We start from the raw sequence: 22,409 nt of genomic DNA on the forward strand, positions 1-22,409 counted from the left end.
CCCAACCTACTTACTTCATTTTAAGGTAATTACCTCTTTAAAGACTCTATCCCTAAATAGGGGTTTAGGATATCAATATGTGAATTGGGAGGACACTATGGAGTACCTACAAGTATTGTGGAAATCAGAAGACACTGAACTTCTCTCTCATACATCACATGAATTAAACTCCAGAATGCTAGAAGTATGACCTCTTTGATTAGATGCTCTCTGCTGGCATTTATTCTTTTCTTGAAACCCTTAGCTATAGGCAAATCTGATATGTCCATATTTTACATAAATTGTAGTTTTGTGTAAGGTTTTAGAGTTCTCTAGATCCTAATTACAGGACTTTTTTTTTTCTTGAAACTAAAAAACCAAAATTTAATCTCATTTTCCCCCCTATAGGAGACATTGTCCATGTCTGGAGACATTTTTGTCCTGTAATATTGTACCTATAATAAGTTGTCGCAGAAAGCCTCATACAAATCCAGGAAGGAAGAAAGAATATAATTTCCATTCTCATAGTTTATGCCCAGTTTGCTGTTACTTTTGATAAATACACACACACACACACACACACACACACTCATTCTATGTCTGCCCAATAAGAAAGGTACTATTTGCAACTAGTTAGAAAAGACCAGGGATGCCACAAGCATTCCTGCAATGCCCAGAACAACTCCCACACAAAATCATATCCAGCCCCAAATATCAGTAGTGTCCCTCATGGACACCTTAAGATGTGTCTTGACAAGGATATCCTACCCCTTAAGATGACTTTTGTCATCTTAAGGGGTAGGATATCCTAGACATAGCATGATATCATTCATCTGATATATTATTCATGAGGTACTAGATGCCATAAAGATTAATGATCAAATAATTAATGCCATAAAGATTAATGGAAAAGCAGCAAGTTTATAGGAAATGTTAGGGAAAATATAATTGTGTGTTTTATATGTGAAAATATATCTCACTATGAGGAGCTACAAAGAAGCAAGTAGGGAACATCACCAGAAAACTTATGAAGGTATACAGATGAGGAATTAAATAGAGAATATTTATTCTGTAAATTTAGGCTTTCTAATGGACTTTACTGCACTCATATTTGTCAAGGATAAAGGAGAGTAGAGCTTATAAAACAAGATGGGCACCTCAAAAAATATTACAGTGGGGATGAGTGCATCTCCATTTCATATTTATCAGTTTAACAATGCTTATTTGAAAAGGCACCAAAACAACTGGGCTTCAGGGTAAGGGCTTTATTATCAACCCTTAAAAGCTCAGCAACACAAAATCTTTTAAGATGCCTATTTTACATGGTTGTGTTATATTCCTTGGTGCTAATTTTATTTATAGATAACTGACATAAAAAGTCTTATGTTTTGGCTTCTTGATATTTTACCTTCAGTAACCTTTTCCTATATTCAGGTCTCAGATATTCTCTAGGAGACAGATTGACTGTGCACACATCTGAGTCCAGTGACAGAATTCATTCACATACAATATGCTACATGAAGCTGATTTATTACTAACAAAAGTGGAGAATATCAACAAGCCTAAGATGCATTGTGAGTCAGCCCCCAAGAAAGCTGCTGGGATCAGATCCATCTCCATTGTGTATACCCATTTGTACAGCATATGAGGGACTCTGACAGGCAGCCCATCCTGGGACACTGGGGTCACAACGCACACTGGGTTGAAGTGTTGAAGGATTTCCTTTTGGGAGAAGGGTAAGGGTCTAGAATATAATAACCTATGCCAACCATCTCCCTCTTATCTTAGGGTGATGCATTCCCTGCCCATAATATATTTATTCTGGGTAACTTCAATCAAGAAAGTGGGGAGGCTGGTAGCATGTTGTACTCCGGTAATCCCAGCAGCTCAGGAGGCTGAGGCAGAAGGATCAGATCATGAGTTCAAAGCCAGCCTCAGAAAAATTGAGGCACTCAGCAACTCAATGAGACCCTGTCTCTAAATAAAATACAAAATAGAGCTGGTGATGTGGCTTTGTGTTTGGATGCCCCAGAGTTCAACCCTGGGTACCCACTGTATTAAAAAAAAAAAGGAGAAAACTGAAAACTGGATGGGTCTAAAGGCATTCAAAGAACTGTCTTGAACTCTCTCCCTAGATGACTTAGATTTGTCAGCAACAGCAATTTGCCACACTTGAAAATTCTTCATTTCTGTTTTGTGATCACTTTTACCTTTTCATATTACATAACCTCACTGCAACACATTAAGCTTTCTAAATCATTGACCTTACAATGTTGTCTTTCTATCCTCATCTTACAAAGTTTTATTTATTAGTATTATAATTACTTGATGTAAATATTTTCACCTCCTTTGCTTTTTTCTCCCTTTAATATCAAATTATCTAACAGTGTATATCTTCCCACTGACCATATTGAAAGAAAACCACCCCAAATGGACTGATCATATTCATGACCTTAATACTGAAATGAACATGAAGAACAGACCACCAACAAACCCTGCTAATTCTAACTGCAAACTAACAAGAGGTTTCCATTTCTCTCTACCATCATTGTTACTGTCTAATCTAAAATGTCTTCTTCTTTCATTTGGATACTGTTTTAGATTTTGAAATTTCTATTCTCTTTCTTTCACCTTCCATTTTGATCCCATTATGAAAGCCAGGGCAATTTTTTATTAGTTCAGACCAATTTTTAATAATAGAGAATATTACATAATTTACTTATTTTCTTCTCTTTACTAACTTCGCTATCCCACTCACTGTGGTATTTCATATTTTCTACTGTATTTCAACTCTTGATGATCCCATCTCTTACTTTCTGGCTGATAAGTTTGATACAAGATTCATCAAAAATATAAAAGACCTGTCTTGCTATAAATGTTATATCCATTTCTAATACAATGAAGGAAACCATCCTTTTTTCCCACTTATGCATTAAGTCCCATCTTCTGTTTCCTATATTGTTTATCTCTTCTCTTCTGACATCATTACATCGTGCCCCTTATTTAAAAATTATATTAGAAGCCCTATGTGTCACCTAAATTGTCTCATTTTTCTGTTCCCCTTTGAAGTAAATATTCCACTTATTCATCTCCTATTGATTGTTCAGTTCTCAGAATCTTTCTGTTTTTTTCTATCATTTTGAAATTACATTGTCAAAATAAAAAGTGGCTTCCATTTTATAAAAAATATTAACACTTCTGCATCCCTATTTTTCTTGATATTTCACAACTGTTAGTCATGTTCTCCTTGGCTTCTCTTTCCTCTCTTGGTTTCTCTGACATCTTACTATCTTGATTTTCCATGTAGTATTCTACCTTCTTTGTTTTCTTTCATATTTCTTTTCTAATCAACCTCTACCTAGGAACTCTTTTGTTCTTTTTTCACACTCTTCTTATACCCCCAGGACCATTTAAGTGTCATTACTATGCTAAGGACTGTGAAACTCCACTCCCAATCTCTTTTGACTTCTAATGTATCCAGTTGTCTACTTAACTTGAATGTCTGGATATCCAATATTAAACTATTCCAAGCAGGCTCCTCATCCGTCCTCCCCTATATTATAAAAACAAAATGAACTCTCCTCTTGTTACTTTAGCCCAAAATCCTCAGGTTATCTTTGATTCCTCACTTCCTTTGCTATTTATTCCAAGTCCACAGGCCACCAGCAAACTCTGTTAATTCTAATTCCAAATATATCTAGAGGTTTCCATTTCTCTCTACTATCCTTGTCACTACCTAATCTAAATTATCTTTTTTCTCTCATCTTGGTAGTGTTGTATTCAATGAAATTTCTATTTTCCTTTTTGCCCCCTCTATTTTGATTCCATAATTAAGGCCAGAGCAATTTTTTTCTGGTTCAAAACAATTTTTAACAACAGAAAATATTACATAATTTACCTATAAGTTATTTCTCCTCACTTACATTAAAAAAAAATCAAACTCTTACCAGGATAGAAAATACTTGGCCAAATTTGACCCTTCTTTCCCCTCTTTAACTTTATCTTGTTTCACTCTCCCACTTCCTCAATATGCTGGAAAGAAGCCTCTTTTCTATTCTAATCTGCCAAGAGGTTTTCTACTTTAGGCTTGACATTTGCTTTAATTCTGGCTAGAGTGTCTTCCTATTCCATTTCCAATGGCTGACTACATTGTTTTCCCCCAATTTTCGTTAAGCTAGTTTGTTCTGAGAGGCTTCATCTCATTATTCTAGTGCTTTATTGAGCTCTACCATCAATTACTCTAGCACATAATCAAGTTTAGTTTTCTTTGCAAACACTAACACATTCAGCAATTGTACAATTTATCTGCATGCTCTTTGCATCTTTATCTGCTAGAAAATAAATTTATGCAACAGGTATGTACTCACTGCTTAACACTTAGAACAGAATTTAGTTCAGTTCCAGAAGCATAAACTTCTGAAATTTATCAAACCCAGTATATCACACATGCTAACCAAGCACTTTATCACTAAACTTCATTCTCAGTCCCTCACTTTAATGTTTTTTCCATATACCATTTAATTTATCAAAATTAGATTTATCACTTCTGCTCTCTTGAAATTTTACTATGTAACTTATTAAAATTCTCTCAAATTATACCTTTCTGGATTATTATCCATGACAGTGATATTTTGACATATATCTCTACAATAATAAGAATAGAAAGATACATGTTCCATGAATATGTACCATAGATATTTGAAATTTCCATTACTGTATGTTTTTGTTTACTTTTTATTCCCAAATTCCTATAAAAGTGCTTGATATGTAGCAATTCTTAGTGAATATTCATTAAAATGATGGGTAGACTATTCTGATGCAACGCTTCAGCTTATTCTCTTCTCTCCACCTGGAATATCTTCATCTATAAAGATCACGAATAAAGATTATATTCAACTTTTGTGACTAACTCAAATATTACATCCTATGTTACTCTTACCCAGTCTCTCAGCTAGAACTGATCTCTTTATCCCTTGAAAATAAATAATATCTTTGTCTATTTTTTCAGAGAAGTTTAAGATTTATATACATTTGTAAGAAATATTGCAGGAAAAATCCCTATACACCATTCTGTGGTAATATTTTTAATAATAATAGCATAATACTACAACTAGAAAATTGGTATCAATGAAATCCATTAACCTTATTCAGATCTCACCAAATTTTTGTGGATTTGATTCTTTGAAATTATACCCATTTGTAGATTTCCACAATCATCACCATAGTAAAGATACAGAACAGTTCTATCATAAATATTATTCCTTGTGCTGCTTTTTCATGGCCATAGCCGTATCTTTCTCTGTACACTTCCTCAATCCTTGGCAAGCACGATCCTGTTAATTTCTATATTTTTTTATTTCAATAATGTAATACAAATGGAATCATATGATAGTTGACCATTTGCAACTGGAATTCTCTTTAGATGCATCAAAGTTTGTATAGTATATCAAGAATAGATCCTTTTTATTTTTTAAATTTTTTAGTATTTATCAATATTTATTTTATTTTTAATTTTTGTTATTTTTTATTTTAATTAGTTACACATGACAGTACAATGACCTTGACATATCATACATTTGTATCAGATGGGATATAATATCTCATTTTTCTGAGTATACAGGTTGCAGAATCACATTGGTCATGCATTCACATATATACACACAGTAATAATAAAGTCTGTTTCATTCTACTATCCACGAGAAGGGAGGGGGGGTTGAGGAGATAAGAAGAATAGCTTCTTTTTAGGTGGGTCTTTGATACACAAAAATTGAGAGCGTCTGCTCATCGTGGAAACTGCATCCAGCAGCTCTGTGGCTATCACCTTGTCTCAAAATGAATATATGGAATTACACCAAAAATACTATGGATAGCATTTGATTACCATGAGAAAAATGGAAAGAAGGAAACTTGGGAGACTCAGGAACATTCAAAGAAGGCAAAAAAAAAAAAAAAAAAAGAAACAAAATATTGGCCTGAAAACTAAGCTCTATCATGATTAGCACCATGCTGAGAAAATACAAATGAAAAAGACTAGCAAGATGCATGAAAAGAGAAACACCAAACAACAGAATGATGAAAAAACTCCACAAGGAGCAGTACCTGCCTATCTTCTGGACAGAGAGAGACACACCCAAACAAAAGTTACTTTAAGCCAAAACAAAAAGAGAAGGTGGGAAAATGGGAAGTTGCCCTTCCCGAGGTTCCTGCCCAGAAAGAAACAGAAGTATTAAAAGTGATTCAATCAGAAAAAAAGAGAAAAGATATGGAATCAGATGGTTATCAAAGTCTGTTTTGTTGGGGATGCCTTTACAAGAAAACCTTCAAAGTATAAAGCAGTCATATGCCAATGGGCCTACATTTCAAGAAGGCCCATGTAACACATCCTGAATCAAAGCCACCTTTTGCTTACCAATATTTGAATGTGAAAAATAATTCCTTATCCCCACTGTATATAACTTCAGGAGTTATTTCCAAAGGTACAATCATTGAGGTGAATGTGAGTGAGTTGGACCTTGTAAAACAAAGAGGAAAAGTTATTTGGGAAAAATATGTACAGGTTACCAACAGTCCTAAAGAGGTTGAATGTATAAATGCAATCTTGGTTTGACTGCAATTTTACACTTCTTATGAAGACTACAAATCAATGAAGAAAACCACAATTTCTGTGATATTTCTAAATATTACCAAACAGCCTTACATATCTGCAGTCATTAAGAGAACTATTTATTAAATTGTAAAAAATTAAAATAAAAAATTAAAAAAATAGATATTTTATGTACTATCCCATTATATGGATGTACTGTGGTTTGTTTAATCATCAGCATATTGAAGGATGTTTGAGTCATTTTCCTTTTTGAGTTACTATAATTAAAGCTACTATGAATATTTATTGTACAAGTCTTTTTGTGAATATAAGTTGGTATTTCAGGTATTGTACTTTCTAATAGACGAATGGATAAAAAAATGTGGCATTTATACACAATGGAGTATTACTCTGCATTAAAAAATGACAAAGTCATAGAATTTGGAGGGAAATGGATGGCATTAGAGCAGATTATGCTAAGCGAAGCTAGCCAAGCCCTAAAAAACAAATGCCAAATGTCTTCTTTGATATAAGGAGAGTAACTAAGAACAGACTAGGGAAGAAGAGAACGAGAAGAAGACCAACATTAAACAAGGATGAGAGGTGAGAGGGAAAGGGAGAGAGAAGGGAAATTGCATGGAAATGGAAGGAGACCCTCAGGGTTATACAAAATTACATATAAGAGGAAGTGAAGGGAAAGGGGAAAATAATACAAGGGGGAGGAATGAATTACAGTAGTGGGGGTAGAGAGAGAAGAGGGGAGGGGAGGGGAGGGGAGGGGGGATAGTAGAGGACAGGAAAGACAGCAGAATACAACAGATATGAGTATATCAATATGTAAATCAATGGAAGTGTAACTGATGTGATTCTGCAAGCTGTATACGGGGTAAAATGGGAGTTCATAACCCACTTGAATCAAAATGTGAAATATGATATAGCAAGAACTATGTAATGTTTTGAACAACCAACAATAAAAAAATTAAAAAAAATGTGTTCCTTTTTTATTCTGAAATTTTCTACTTTTATTTTGCTAAACATGCACCCAAATTTAATCTTGTATATTCACCAAAAGCTATCTTCATCAATGATTATTAGTCCTGAATTTTTATAATAAAATATGTTCAACTTTGTAATATCAAGTGTCTTGACACTTGGCCAAGACACCAAAAACTTGTTATTATTTATAAAACCAATCCTGTGGTCCTTCCTTCTGGTGGAAATTTGTATTTTTCTTCTGGTATTTATTGTTAACATTTCATATGAATAAAATATGTAACTTGTTTATTAATGCCTTTATAATGAACTATTGAGCCAATCAACTTTGGTTCTATTTAAAGAGACAATATTGTGATCATGGGCCTTTGATTTTTTCAGACACAAATCAAAATATAAAAACTGCAGTCAATCTAATAATTATTTGCTATACATTATAAAGAACATATTGTTTGCTTTGGCATTTTTATTGAACAACTGAATTGTCAATTATTTCCAGACAACAGGAGAGTTACTATTGATTTTGGTAATTTTAAGTTGCTTGTCAGTCAAGACTAGGTCCTTTATACTACTTTTTCTTTTATTTTTTCAAGAATGTCTGCTGCAATTTTCTAAATGAGACATAATCTTTGCTTTCTAATTAACTGAGAGAATGCATTCATTCCATGTATATCCCCTTACCTCAATATACTTCTAATACTTCTAATACTTCTATTTTTTTTCTTTTTTTAAATTTATTCTACTTACTTATACATGAAAGCAGAATGAATTTATTATCATTTTTATTACTTCTTAACCGATCTTTCCATGTAACCTTTATTTAACTTTATGAAGTTCATTTTCCATTCTTTCCACTCAACCAAAATGACATTCCTGAGTTTGACAAACCTAGTGTCCTTATTCCATAATAATAATATTAGTAATAATTATTTTAATAACATCTATAATGATGCACCTGACACTATTGGTAACATTTGTTACTAACTCCATGTGAACATTTTTTCCCCATCAATGGTATCCAGAATAGTTTCTTGTTAGACTAATTAATATTCCATCTATGGGAAAGGATTAAGAGTGTGTTTGGTGACTATGCAAAAGGGATCCTAGCAGGAGCCAAGTATCAAAAAAGAACAGTAAAGCCAGCTCCATTACTGTGTCTCACACATTGATGAATTTCTAAAATATGTCCTAAATAAATTAATCATCCTTATATAACACCAAGTATTGCTTTTTATTGGCATGGGAGATTCTGACTTTATTCACATTCCTCCAAAATAAGCGTCACTCCTATCCTCAAAAAAATTTTCACAGAATTAATAAAAAATCCATTAGAAAAAAATAATTTTAGAATAGATAGGCTAAGGTAGATGAGTCAGGTAGATCAACAGAAATTCAACAGTTACCTTATTATGTAATCATCTTAAAATCTTTAAGCATGCTTTATTCTGAATATTTGATATAGATTTATCTTGACCTAAACTCTCCTATTTAAATACAGATTGGAGTGAAATATTTTGCTAACATTCTGCGTCACACTACCTTCCTTTTCAATAATATCCTTGATATATCTTAGGAAACTAAATTCAGATGACAGGAATAAAATCTCAACTAATAAATAAAAGGCATCTTTACTAAGAAACAATAAAACAAAATAATACTTTTTTTTCTTCCCATGGATTGATACAGAACCATTTCCACTATTTTGAAAATGGAAGCCATCAAAATGAGATATTATTCTGTGCAAAAGGAGAAAAACACAATCTTGGGTGCATACAATGTTCACTTTCATCTAATAGAGTTAACATAAACCTTTGCAGCTGTAATACTGAAAAAAAAATGAAATTAAAACAATGAAACAATGAGTATAAAGCATTGAAGCTCCTCAAATGACAATGACCCCTTTGGCCATGCCTTTCTCCCCTACCCCCATCTTATTTTTACATATCCCCCAACATAATAAGCCTGCCACCACTAATGTTATAAAGTAGTAATTGTTCCTAATTGGTAGGGAGGCGACAGACCATTCTGGTAATGTTGTGAAACTGTAAGAAAGGAGGAGTGAGAACATTCACAGGCCCAGCAGTAATTATCCACTAATTTGGCCTGTTTGTGTGGGGACAGCTCATTATAGCCCTTAAGAAACCTCAGAATAAAGAGGGAAAGTAGGTAGGAGGCAAGGTTAAATAATTAGTGTTCAGCAGATTTTTTTAAAGATCCAAAGAATAGGATTAAGGGTGGGAAATGTGACCAGAGTAACAATTAAGAAATGGTAGAACATTCTGAGCTGACTGGGTTTTATGTATTTGTGGGAATAGGGGTATATAAGGAACCTATATTATGATATGAAAAATGACATGTTACTCTTATTATGCTCTTTAAATTATGACCCTGATTGTCCCCTTCCATTTTATGTTATGTTGCCAATCTCATGCTTAACATGAGATTTATTCTCATAAGTTATATAAAAAGATATTCAGTTTTTACAAAATTATGTGTAAGAAGGTTTTCACATCATATTACATTTAGCATCTGTAATTTTATTTTAGGAGTTAAAAATGTGTACTTATATATCTACATACAGATAACATAGTACAGACTTTGTAAAAAAATTATCATTCAACTATTACTTTGTTAATAAGTCTGAATTCTTAGTTCATATATGTATATACATATATCTATACATATATATTCACATACATACTAACTCATTTCAAGTATAAGTATGCTTGATCTGTTTTATATGAATATGATATATTATATATATACATACATATGTATAAATACACATGTACATGTATTTGGTAAATAATCTATTTGTATAAATTTGTATCTAGTGTTTCAAAGATTTTCTAAGGGCACAATTTTAAGATACTTTTATAAGAAGCAATATTCTCTCAACCAGCTTATGTGCCTGCAATTAATGCTTTTTATCTACCTAACAGAAAATGAAATAAAATGTTTGAATAACCTTAAGTTATTCAATTAAGTTGCTCTAAAATATATATATATATATATATATATATATGTGTGTGTGTGTGTGTGTGTGTGTGTGTGTGTGTGTGTGTGTGCCTTAAAAATATACCCATTAAAGAACTCTGGATTAAGTTTTAGGATATTATAAACCCTTTGCTGAGAGGTGAAAATCTACTCTGCTCTATAATATAGAAATAAAAGCATGGAACCAATCCAACAAATTTAGGCTGGAATATATTAATGTTGCAAAGGGTATACATTTTATTTATATGTGATTTAGATAATTTAACTCTATTGTAATTCAAAATAATTTCCCTAAATCAAGAATTGAGATGGAGCTGAGCATCTTGGCACATATCTAGAAACCCAGTGATTCAGAAAGCTGAGGCAGGCAAGTTCTAGTTTAACCTCAGCAATTTAGTGAGATTCTCAGGAACTTAAGAAGACCCTGTCTGAAGAAGAAGAAAAAGAAAGAAAGAAAGAGGAGGAGGAGAAGAGGAGGAGGAGGGGGAAGAAAGAGAGGTTGAGACTATGGCTCAGTGGTGAAGTGCTTGCCTAGCAAGCATGAGACACTGGGTTCGATTCTCAGCACCACATATAAATAAATAAAAATAAAGATCCATTGATAACTAATGTATATATATTAGTAATCTTATATATGTAAAGTTATCATATATATATATATATAGAAGAAAGAAAGAGCCATGGATTTATGTTAGTGATAAATTGCCCCCACATACCTCAATCCACAGTACCAAAAAAAAAAAAGTTGGAAAATCATTCTTCTACTCATTCAAAAGGGAAATTATGGTGCCAATATGAGTAAATTAGTGGAGAATTACCACCATTTTTTTTAATGTTTAAAACACAAGCTATAAAATCTGCCTGTCAATAACTAAGCATTTTCTTCATTTACAAAAAAAAATGTGACTGCAATGAATTGATGATTAAATTCATTAATGTCATTTTCTTTCTCTTTGAAAACGTATTGATATCATTCAATGAATGGCATGTCTCTGGCTACTTAGCAACACCTGAAGCTTGTTACATCAAAAACTGAATAAAAAGAATTCACTTTCTATTGTCCTCACAAATATTTTTAATATATTAGACTAGTAGTTTTCCAAATTATTTTTCTCAGAATTCCTCTGAAGACTACCAAAAACTTAATGCCATCTTCTCAGTTTGCATTCTGTCTTATTCAACACTCTGTTTACATAAACATCAAAAATACCAAATTGTTTACTCACTATCTTATGAAAGAATTGTGAGAAAAAAAGTGAAGAAAAAGGCATTTCATTAACCACTTTTCTAAAAATTATTTACTGTTATTTCACTCTAATTTATAAGGATACATTATATTGTAATTGTTCAATCCAGAATCTTAGCAATGTTTTAGAAGATAATGACTTTACATTTTTCTTGGGTTTTGTTGTTGTTGTTGTTGTTGTCATTGTTTGCTGATAATATTTCCTCTGATATAAATGGTTAGAGATTTATTATGCTTTATCTGATTCATTAGAACTGTCACTGATATTTTTACTGCCCATAAAGTCCCTATCCTCATTGTAACATTTCTTATGCATATGATTGGTGCAATTAATGTATTTTATAATTATAACTCTGTATATCACAAATGATTACTGTGTCATAGATACCAATGTTCATAAAATATTCTGTGTGCACTGTTAATGTTTTCTAGCATGTCTTGCACTTGGCTCAGGGTCATGTAACTAGTTTTGATTAATGGGTTGAAAGTACATAGGTTAAGCTGCACTTCCAGAGAAATTGAAAGAGTTGGAATGATTCACCCTGTGTGGATAACCTAATTTGAGGGGCCTGGAATTTTAGTGAGTAAAATTTTAGTGCCATAGCAACATATGGTGACCTAGCTTCTAGTAATATCTTGAAGTAAAGTTGTCCTGGAAGGCCAACCAACATGTGATGGACTTTACATAGTGAGAAAAAAACAAAAACTTGTTTTCTTAAGCCACTGATATTTAATGAGGCATGTGTTAAGACTTCAAAGCTTGGAATTACATGATTAATACAGGTCCTAAAGTTTATTCATGTACCAAGACTGTAATTCCCAATTAACATTGTATCATCACTCACTGATAGCTTAAATTTCTAAACTTGGAAAAGACATCAAGAAATAAAAGAGAAAACTTTACTTTTTATCTATATTATTTTTAAAATTTAAGTTTTAAGTGTCAGAAATGTTGAGGAAACACATTTTTTTTAAACAAGGCAACCAAAAATCTAGATAAAATAAATTAAAAAATATGTAAAAACTCCTAAGGCAAATTGTGCTATTGGATTAATAATTCCAGAAAAAAAAATCATGTTTTTAAAGTGCTGGTCTTATAAGAACAGCATTTCTCCAGAGGCATTTTTTAATTGTGTGTGTGTGGCGGGGGGGGGGGGGGGTGGATGTCTGTGCAATGGACAGAAAAGGGATAACTAAATCTAAGAGGAAAAAAAATCATGTAGATCTTTTGTCAATCTCAAAAGTTGGAAACAAAAATCAAGGTTCATATGCTTAGGGGACCATTATTTGAAGAGATTTTTAAAAAGTAGGACAACCAAAGAACCTGGAGAGGAAAGGACCCATTATCTATAAAGGAGCATCAATAAGACTGTAACAGTTAGTTGACCTCTCCATAGGAATGATAGGGACCAGGAGATAAAGGAGTACCATCTGTACGGAACTAAGAGAAAACAACTGGCAAACTAAAATTCTATACCTAGTGAAACTATCCTTGGATAATGAAATCAAAATAAAGATATTGTCAAACAAAAAATTGAGAATATTTGTCAGCAGAGAACACAGGTGAAGATTTTCAAGCAGCAGGAAAATGTTTCCAAATAGAAACATGTATATGCAGGAAAAAAATGCCAATGAAGAAAGTATATATATGAGTACATACATATGTATATTGACTGCACAAAATAATACTTTTAATGTCATCTTGAGTTCAAACTATATGAAGAATTAAAATCTATGAAAATAACAATGCAAATATTGAAATGGCTGTAAGTAAAGTTAATGTGTTCTAATTTCAATGTGTTTTCTGATAAAAAATGTTATTACTTTATAATAGACAATAATGAATAATTGAAAAATGTTTAAACAGGTGGTGAAAATAATACATTAATGGGGGACAAAATAATAAAAATTACTTAAAATAGAACAAAGTAAGAAAGAAAAGCAACTATAACTAGATTAATAAATGGAAAATAAATAGTGAGATTATGGTATAAATGCAAATACATTAATAATTGTATTAAATATAAATGAATTAAGTACACTAATTAAAAGAAAATATTCTGACTGAATTCAAATGAAAGAATCTAATTATGTTTCAAAAGATGTACACTAAATGTAAGGATAAAAATGCATTGAAATGAGAGTATTAAAAAAAAGACAACAAATCAAAAGAAAACTCTTGCTAATATGTTAATGTCATAAAAAGTAGACTTTAAAGTTTTAGCAGATTTTAAGATGTATTTCATAATGTTTGAAAGAACAATTTATCATGTAAATAACATCATTCAAGTGTATATGTAATTAATAACATGACTAAAAGTATATTTTAAAAAGTCAGAATTAAAAAGAGTAATAGAAAAATCTATAACCAAGGAAGATATTCATATTTCTTTCAGTGTTGAGAGAGAGACAAAATGTGTTAACAAGCATAAATTGCACCTGGGCTATAAGATTAAATAATCTGCCCTGATTTGTATTTGTAGACCAACGTAGCCAGCAATAAAACCCATATTAAACAACTGCACACCAAATTTTGTCCAAAATTCATAATATGTGAAGTTATGAAGAAAATGTCATCAAAATTCAAAGAAACCCATTCAAATATTTGTTATTATTTGGCAAATTAAGGTTAAAAACAATGGCAAAGATTACAATGTTTCCAAGTATTTGTAAATACACTCAAATATAATATGATAGAAAATATGTCATGATGGAAATTTAATATGTTGAGAATTGTGATGAAATATCAGATAACAGAGTTGTAGGACAAAGCTAAATCTGAATCTAAATGAAAGTTTATAAGTTTTAAAAGCATATAATGAAATATTTTTTAAAATAAGATTGAAAAGCAGTGATATACAGATGGATAAAGCACATACACATATATGAACTTAAGTCAGAAATAGAATAGCAAAAGAAAAACAAAACAAATTAATAAGAAAAAAGGAAAAGAGAATGAATGAATCATATTAATACTGAATCTTAGTGGGAAACAACAAAATCAAGTCATTATGAAAAGAGTAATAAAATAATTTAAAATGATAATCACTGGCAAAATTGTTCAAGGAGTGTGTAAAAGCACAATTTCTTAATATCAGCAAAAAAGGGAGGAAAATAATTATAGGTTACACAGTAACGAAAAAAGCAGAAAGATAATATTTCAAAAAATACACTTAGAAAATAAGAGAAACTGTACAAATTCCTTAAAATTCAATCTTTGAGAAAAGTGACACAAGAAGTGGAAATCTGAATAAAAGAAATTGCATTGGATTTAGCATTCTCAGAAATAAAACTAAGAAAGACCAAATGTACCTCAATATTTAAATAAATTAATAAATTATGGCATATGGCAGTAAAAATGTAAGAACTATTGCTAAATTAACATGAATAAATCTTCTAAGAGTAATATTGATCCAGAGCAACAAAAGTAAATTCTGTGTAATTCCACCTACACACAATGCAGAACAGAAAACCAGTCTACAGTCTTAGAAGTCATAAAAACATTTACCTTGGGGAAGTAGAGATGGGAAAGCCTATGGGATCCAAAGCAGTGGTGTATTTCTTAATCTGTGCTGGGAATTCATTAAACTTGCCCATTCACAGTATGGAAATTTAACCATGTTGTTAATTCATAGGTCATATATTTTTCTATATTAATCTATAGTTCTCAACTAGCCCACCAAGAGGACTTTTAAAATTTTTGGAGATATTTTTGTTCTCATAAGTTGGTGAGGGTGATGCTGGCATCTAGTGGGCAGAGTTTAAGATGATGCTAAATATAACACAATGTGGAAGGCAGATTTCCTCGGCAGATTTTCTAGTCCACAATGTTAGTAGTGCCAAGTTGAGAAACCGATATATATATATATATATATATATATATATATATATATATATATATAAAAATATAAGAGATAATACCATTTATATACCCCTTACTTTTTGTAGAAGTTTAAATATGTAGAAGATAAATTCCACCAATATAAGGGCATGCAGAAAATTAATTAATCAGAGAATACAGAAGAGTAACTAGCTGACATTATGAAATGCACACATCAATATTTACATTTCAGGAAGACCAATTATAAATTATTAAATTTAAAATCTACTATTATATATTCATTTGTAAGTTATATCTATGGATTTTAGAAAGATTTTAAAACCATGTATGCTATCAGTTTTAAGAAATATGCTATCAGTTTGAAGAAAATAAGGGGGAATAAATGTGTTTAAAACCTTACATGTATAAGTATAAACATGAGTTGCCATTTTGAGTCCAGATTGCTTATATACCAAATTATTTGAACAAAGGAAACACAATGGGATATGTAATTTTTATCGGTTGTCAAAGTAAAACTTATTAAATCATCGTGAGAAAAACACATATACCCACCCATTCCTGACACTGAATTTTGAAGAATATTTGTAATGTGGATATTACAAGGTCAAGGTCATTATCAATATAATGCACACTGAAAGTTTTGGAGAAGATATGAAGTTTCTAAATACATGATCTTATCTTTTTATAATTTATCAGTTAAAGTAATTCTACATGAATGGAGACCTTCTGCATGACATTCAAAAGTAATGTGGTTGGGGTAGCCAAGAAAATTAAGTACCCAGATATAGGATCCAAATCTCCACACCAGGATCTGGCACAATAAACTGATCACCTTCCTTCTCTGAACTAAATCTTGTGCACTTCCATTTTCCTTACTAAGGTTTTGTTGAAACATTTTTATATTCATTAATTTATCTATGGTTTCTCTTGGTTTTCATGCTACAAATATATGAACCAGTGGTTGCAACAGAGACCAAATATCACAAGCGTCTTAACTATTTAACTGTTTACTAAGGGGTCCCTACAGAAGGAAGAGCTCAATACTTTATCCATCCTTCAAGTATCATTTAGATAACATTTTTGACAGAAGCAGTGTAACTGAACTTCCAATTCTTTTTAAGCATTGAAGCAGTGATATTTTGTATTATTGATTGGGGGAAGCATAAAAATTTGTGAAATTTGGATAAACTTCCATGCATTTTTTCCTAAGCAGGTAATGTAGCAGCTCAATATTTTTTAAAGATGTAGTCTCATGTATCCATTAATATAATGAAAAAATTGTAGATAAATCTTTGAATGAATCACTTTATTCTAAACTCCCCAATTTTAATATCATAAGGTTGGGCTAAATTAGTGCAGTAGCTAGCAGTATTATAACCATGTTTGTTCCCCCAAATATATTAGTGTTTCATTGAAAGGAGACTTCCATCTTCTTTCAATGAAACACTAATATAGGTTCTGCCTGTGATGAGAATTTGTAAATGTGATGATGTTTATTAGTCATCTGACATTAAAACACATAGAGCATCTTGGTTTATTTGGAAGGGTTCATTGTAATTATATGAGACCTTAAACATAGAAAACAAAGGCAGAAGTGTTCATAAGTGAGATACAGTGGAAAGGAAAAACACAGAGAAGACGACATTAAAATGATATAAATATGAGAAGGGTTCTGTCCACCATTTCTGAAACTAAAGAAAGAAGTTATATAATTAGAAGTCAAGGAATGTGGTATCCTCTAGAAACTGAAGACAACCCCTAGTCACCAGTCAACAAGAAAAGGGGGACCTAGTCCTATAACCTAGACCTAAATTTTGCCCACAACTTTAATAAGCTTAGAGGCAGATTCCCCCTTAAGTTTTCAGATAAGAGCCCTGACATGTAATTTATTTCAATCTCTTGCCACCAGTTGATCCAAAATGTCTCTCAATTTCTAAGACACAGAAACTGAGATAACAAATGGGTTTTGTTTTAGGTTGCTAAATTTGGTAATTTTTTATAGCAGCAATTAAAAATTAATACAAATATTTTCATGTTTTCTTAGGCCCTGGAAGAATGTTTACAGTAGGGAACTTGACAATTGAGTAGCTATTCACTGAAAGTGGACATCATGAAAAATTTACCTTGAGTTTCTTTCTTCTTTGTCTATGATATTTAAGGAAATTCTATAAATCAATCCATGTCCCAAAAGTGCAAGCTGAAAACACTAGAACATTTTGAATTTTCCTCCAATCTAATAATTAATATTTGACTAAAATATTTCCTTCTTGATATTTGGGAATAATATATATTTTGTAAAGCCCAAAGCTCCTAAAATTAGGAATCCTAAAAAGGAAAAAAAATACAAATTTAGGTATAAAAATAAATATTAATTTACAATGAAAGTTGCAAATAATTACAAAGTGCATAAAGACAATAAATATTCCAAACTTCAAGATATCCAGATAAATAATATTGTTATTTATACTAGATTATAATTCCTTAATATATCCATTTATTGCATTTAAAAAATGTTTGGACTGTAAACTCTTTGATTGTTTGTTCATGAAACAATTTTATCATCTCTATATATAAAAAATGGAAGATAATTCACTACTTTTCCTCAAATGTTTGATAAATTATTTATTTATTATTATTGAGAATCTAAAAAAGTGTATTGAAATTTATTTTGGGAAATGTTATATGGGTTTTTAGAATTGCTGTCACACTATGGAAAAGCTTTTAAAACTATCTTTTATGAGTGATGACTTAGAATGATTTTAGAGTCCAGATTCTCCCTCCATGCATATTAAACATTTTTTTTGTCTTCTATTACTGACATACCTTTAATTCTGGATGTCTATAACATGTTTTTATCATCATATGACTAACCCTCTGCCCCCTAAACCTTTGGGTCATATTGGAATAACTAGAAATAGCTGAAATATATGCAAAAGTGATTTTAAACTACTTAAATGTGCTTACTAAGCCAAAATAAATTTTTCTATGATTCAGCTTTCCTCTACCAAGTGCCAATTGCCCCAACTCATTGCCAACGATGATGAAGAAAAGATCAGAATGAAAGGACACAGCAGTCTTTCTGACTGAGACATTGTCCTACTTTACCAAGATTTATAAAACTGTATGGCCAAGGGACCATATTAAAAGGTTCTTCTCATAACCTTGGAAGGGTCAATGCAACTTAGGGTCTCTGAATCTTAAAAAAGAAGCATTTGCTTCTAAATACACTCAATTAGAGTACAGTTGTTTTTCTTTCAAAGGTTTGTAGTCAGTTGATACTAGTGTTTAGCTGTTTAGGGAAGATGAGTTAAACCATCTTTTTGATCAATAATGGTGAAATGGTTAATTGTGATTATTAGCCCCTTGTGAAAATGCTGCCTCAAAGTAAAGCTCTTATTAAATAAGTTAATTGATCAAATAGTATATTTCAGTGGTGGGAATAATTTCCTATATATTTCTTAAAATTGAACATTTTTAAAGGGCATGATATTCAGATTGAACAAATATCCAACAGACATTTTTAATATCCCACAGTTAATCTCCCATATCACTTTCTTCTCCTAACATCTAAGGCTATAATAAATCCAAATTTTGGTAAATTTTCACGTAATATTTTTCTTCCTCCTAAACTAGAAAATATGTTCCTTAGTTAAATGGGAATATAACAAAATATGCCTATTAGTCTATATTAACTCTGTAACATCATACTTCTAGAATTTGTCTTAGGAATTCTAGAAACTATTTTAGATTTGACAGTAATGCAGTCAAGTGGAGCAGAGCAGATTGTATAATTTCAACACTCCAGCTTCATTTTTCATTAAAAGAAAAAATCTCCCTCTAATGTCAGTTTGAGGACAGAAGAAAAAACAAAAGGCACTCATGGGATTGAGAACATGGTGCCTGAAGCCGTGTGAATCTAGCAAATATTCCCTTGGGATAATTCACATCTAAAAGTGAGAGCTTCCATGTTCCTGTGAAAAGTGAGTTTCAGTTTGTTTTTGTTAAATTGAGGCAAATATAAAATAACTTTTACTTTTTTTTCAAGTTTTCCTGCTAGAAATATATTTTATACCCTAATAATATTTTGCTTTTATGTATACCTTCTATGTGTTTTGAAACATTGACAATATGTTCATTAAATAGGAAAGAAGGAAGGAAGGAAGGATGGAAGGAAGGAAGGAAGGATGGAAGGAAGGAAGGAAGGAAGGAAGGAAGGAAGAAAGGGGAAAAAGTGAAGGAAGATGAAAAGAATGTCCCTTTCACTTTTACTAATTCAATAAACCAAAATATTCTTGAATGGTTGTGATGGGTAGGTGTGTGTTCCCAAATTTAAAGAAGATTGTCTCCAAAATAATAATTAAACAAACATAAAGAATAGTGTAAGACAGTATTTTGCAAACAGAAGCGCTTGAGAAATATTTTTTATTTTTAAAATAGAATAACTATTTGCCAAATGTTTAAGTTGGGTGACTGCTGCAATATTTAAAATTTGTATGAAATTAGCAGTCTTTTGGCAAAAAAAATTACACAAGACAACTGCCAGATTAAAATACATACACTCAATCTGTCCTTTAGCTCACCATTTATCCCCCCCTCCTGTTTTTTTTCCATTTTTCTTTCTTATTCCTTTAATCAGGGAAAAGAAATGTCTTTTTATAATCAGAAATGGAAATAAACTATGAATGTGTGAAGACTCAACAAAATGATTAATCACAGACCATTTTGACTTTATTAAAAGCATTCTGCAATAATATTTTAATCCAGAAGAATATATTTCTTATTTAGAAAATCCAACATAGCTGAGTAAGAGCATATATTCATGCATTTACCATTTAACTGTCCACATTAGAAAAGTTCATTTATTAATATCCCAATTAACTATAAAATTATTGAGAAAAATAAATTTTAAGTTAAATATTGTCCTTTCTGAAAGTATATACAGGAGGATTCAAACAATTTGAATTCTATGAACTCATTATATTTTCTTTTGCAGCAGAATATGTATTCTTATGTACACACATAGAGCCATATACATACATTCATATATCCAAATCTATATTCTAAGTAAAAATTGAGATTATATAAGTATATATGTTGCAACCTGTCTTTAATAGTATATCTTTATCATTTTATGTATCACTGGATATTTTCTTGGAATTATTTTTAATGTTGATTCTCCCTTTTATTTTTTATACCAGGGATTGAAGCACTGAGCCACATTCATTAGCAATTCATCAAATTGCTTAGGGCCACACTAAGTTGCTGAGGCTGGCTAGGAACTTGCAATCATCCTGGCTCTGCCTTCCAAGGCATGTGCCACTGTGTCTAGCTACTGTTGATTCTGTTTGGTAGATATAGTGTACCAGCATTTACTTATTTAACCAATTCCCTTATTGTACAAATATAGTGAACGTACACACACATACACACAGTAATACTCCACTTAATAATGTTGTTTATGGTCAATAATGGAGGATACAGATGATGCTAATTTGATAAGATTATAAAGGAGATGAGAAATTTCTGTCACCTATCATTGTATTATAATATTAATGTAACACATTATGTACTGACGTAAACAAATCTACTGTGCTGCCAGTCATAAAAAGGTACAACACATCTAAATTATGCACAGTACATAATACTTGGTAATGATAATAAATGACTACATGACTAATTTTTGTATTTACTATACTATACATTTTACCATTATTTTAGAATGAACTCCTTGCTAGAAAAAGTTTAATGTAAAACAATATGCCATGATACACCATCAGCAGCCTCACATATTTTGCATTTACTATATATTGATTGCATTTTTCTTGTGCTTAAACAAGCATTGTTTTCTTCATCATGCATACAAAAATTAATTGCTAATGTTGCTGGTAAGGGGCCATGTCAACCGATTACCCAGGAAATTAAACTAAATTGAACAAAAAACTATGATGGTGGAAACTCAGTGACGGCTATTGTTCATAGTCAGGCATGCCCCATTCCTCCATAGCTACTCTGTTGAAGAACAAGGGCAAAGTCACACAGTTGTTAAAGGCTCTGCTTAAATGAAGCTGATGAGACTAAAACAAATTCAAGGAGGGCCTATGTCAGATATGGAAAAACACTTAATGACCTGGATTGAAGACTAGGCTCTGAAATGTATCCATGTTAGCACCACAAGGACATAGTCAAAGCTAAATGGGTGTTTGTAGTGCTGAAAGGAAAGACTTTGAGGATCCAATATGGCAGACTAGAGGGAGGTTTCATTCTGTGTCGCTCTGTGACCTGGGATTCAAGTAGTGGAAATACTGTTTCTCTAGGGGTGATTAGAGAACCCCCTGAAAGCTCCCACGCAGAAAACAGGGCCACCGAGCCACACAGGTTTCCAAGCCTCAACATCAGTGCAGGACTCCCTGACACTCTCCCACGCAGGACCTCTGGGTGCCCAAGCAGGACCAGTGGCATCAGCACCACCCACACAGGACTCCTAGCCACCCACCCGTGCAGGAATCCCGGCCTCTGCCAACACAGAAAATTCCAGCCATCATTTTGCCGCTTGTACCCCCATCTACCAATGTGGGGCTCCCCCGTGGACTCTATCTTGGGACACTGCAACCACTGCCATAGTCCACTACATGTGTTAGCCTACACCTGGGAACACCATACAGGGTCTAAAGATAGCCACCAGCCATAACACTGCATACCACAGAGCTTCATATCTAAACATGCCACCAACAACTACTTCCCAGCCCCACCCTGTCCATCACCCCATTTCT

At 32.1% G+C, this 22,409-nt stretch overlaps 1 pseudogene; it reads left to right on the plus strand.

Annotated features, from left to right (window-relative positions):
• The window catches only part of LOC101956272 (ribosome biogenesis protein NSA2 homolog pseudogene), a 170,712-nt pseudogene extending 164,055 nt beyond the window's left edge, over positions 1-6,657 (plus strand).
• The last annotated feature ends 15,752 nt before the right edge of the window (positions 6,658-22,409 follow it).

The sequence above is a fragment of the Ictidomys tridecemlineatus genome, chromosome 1, assembly GCF_052094955.1.
Source record: "Ictidomys tridecemlineatus isolate mIctTri1 chromosome 1, mIctTri1.hap1, whole genome shotgun sequence".
Lineage (NCBI taxonomy): Eukaryota > Metazoa > Chordata > Mammalia > Rodentia > Sciuridae > Ictidomys > Ictidomys tridecemlineatus.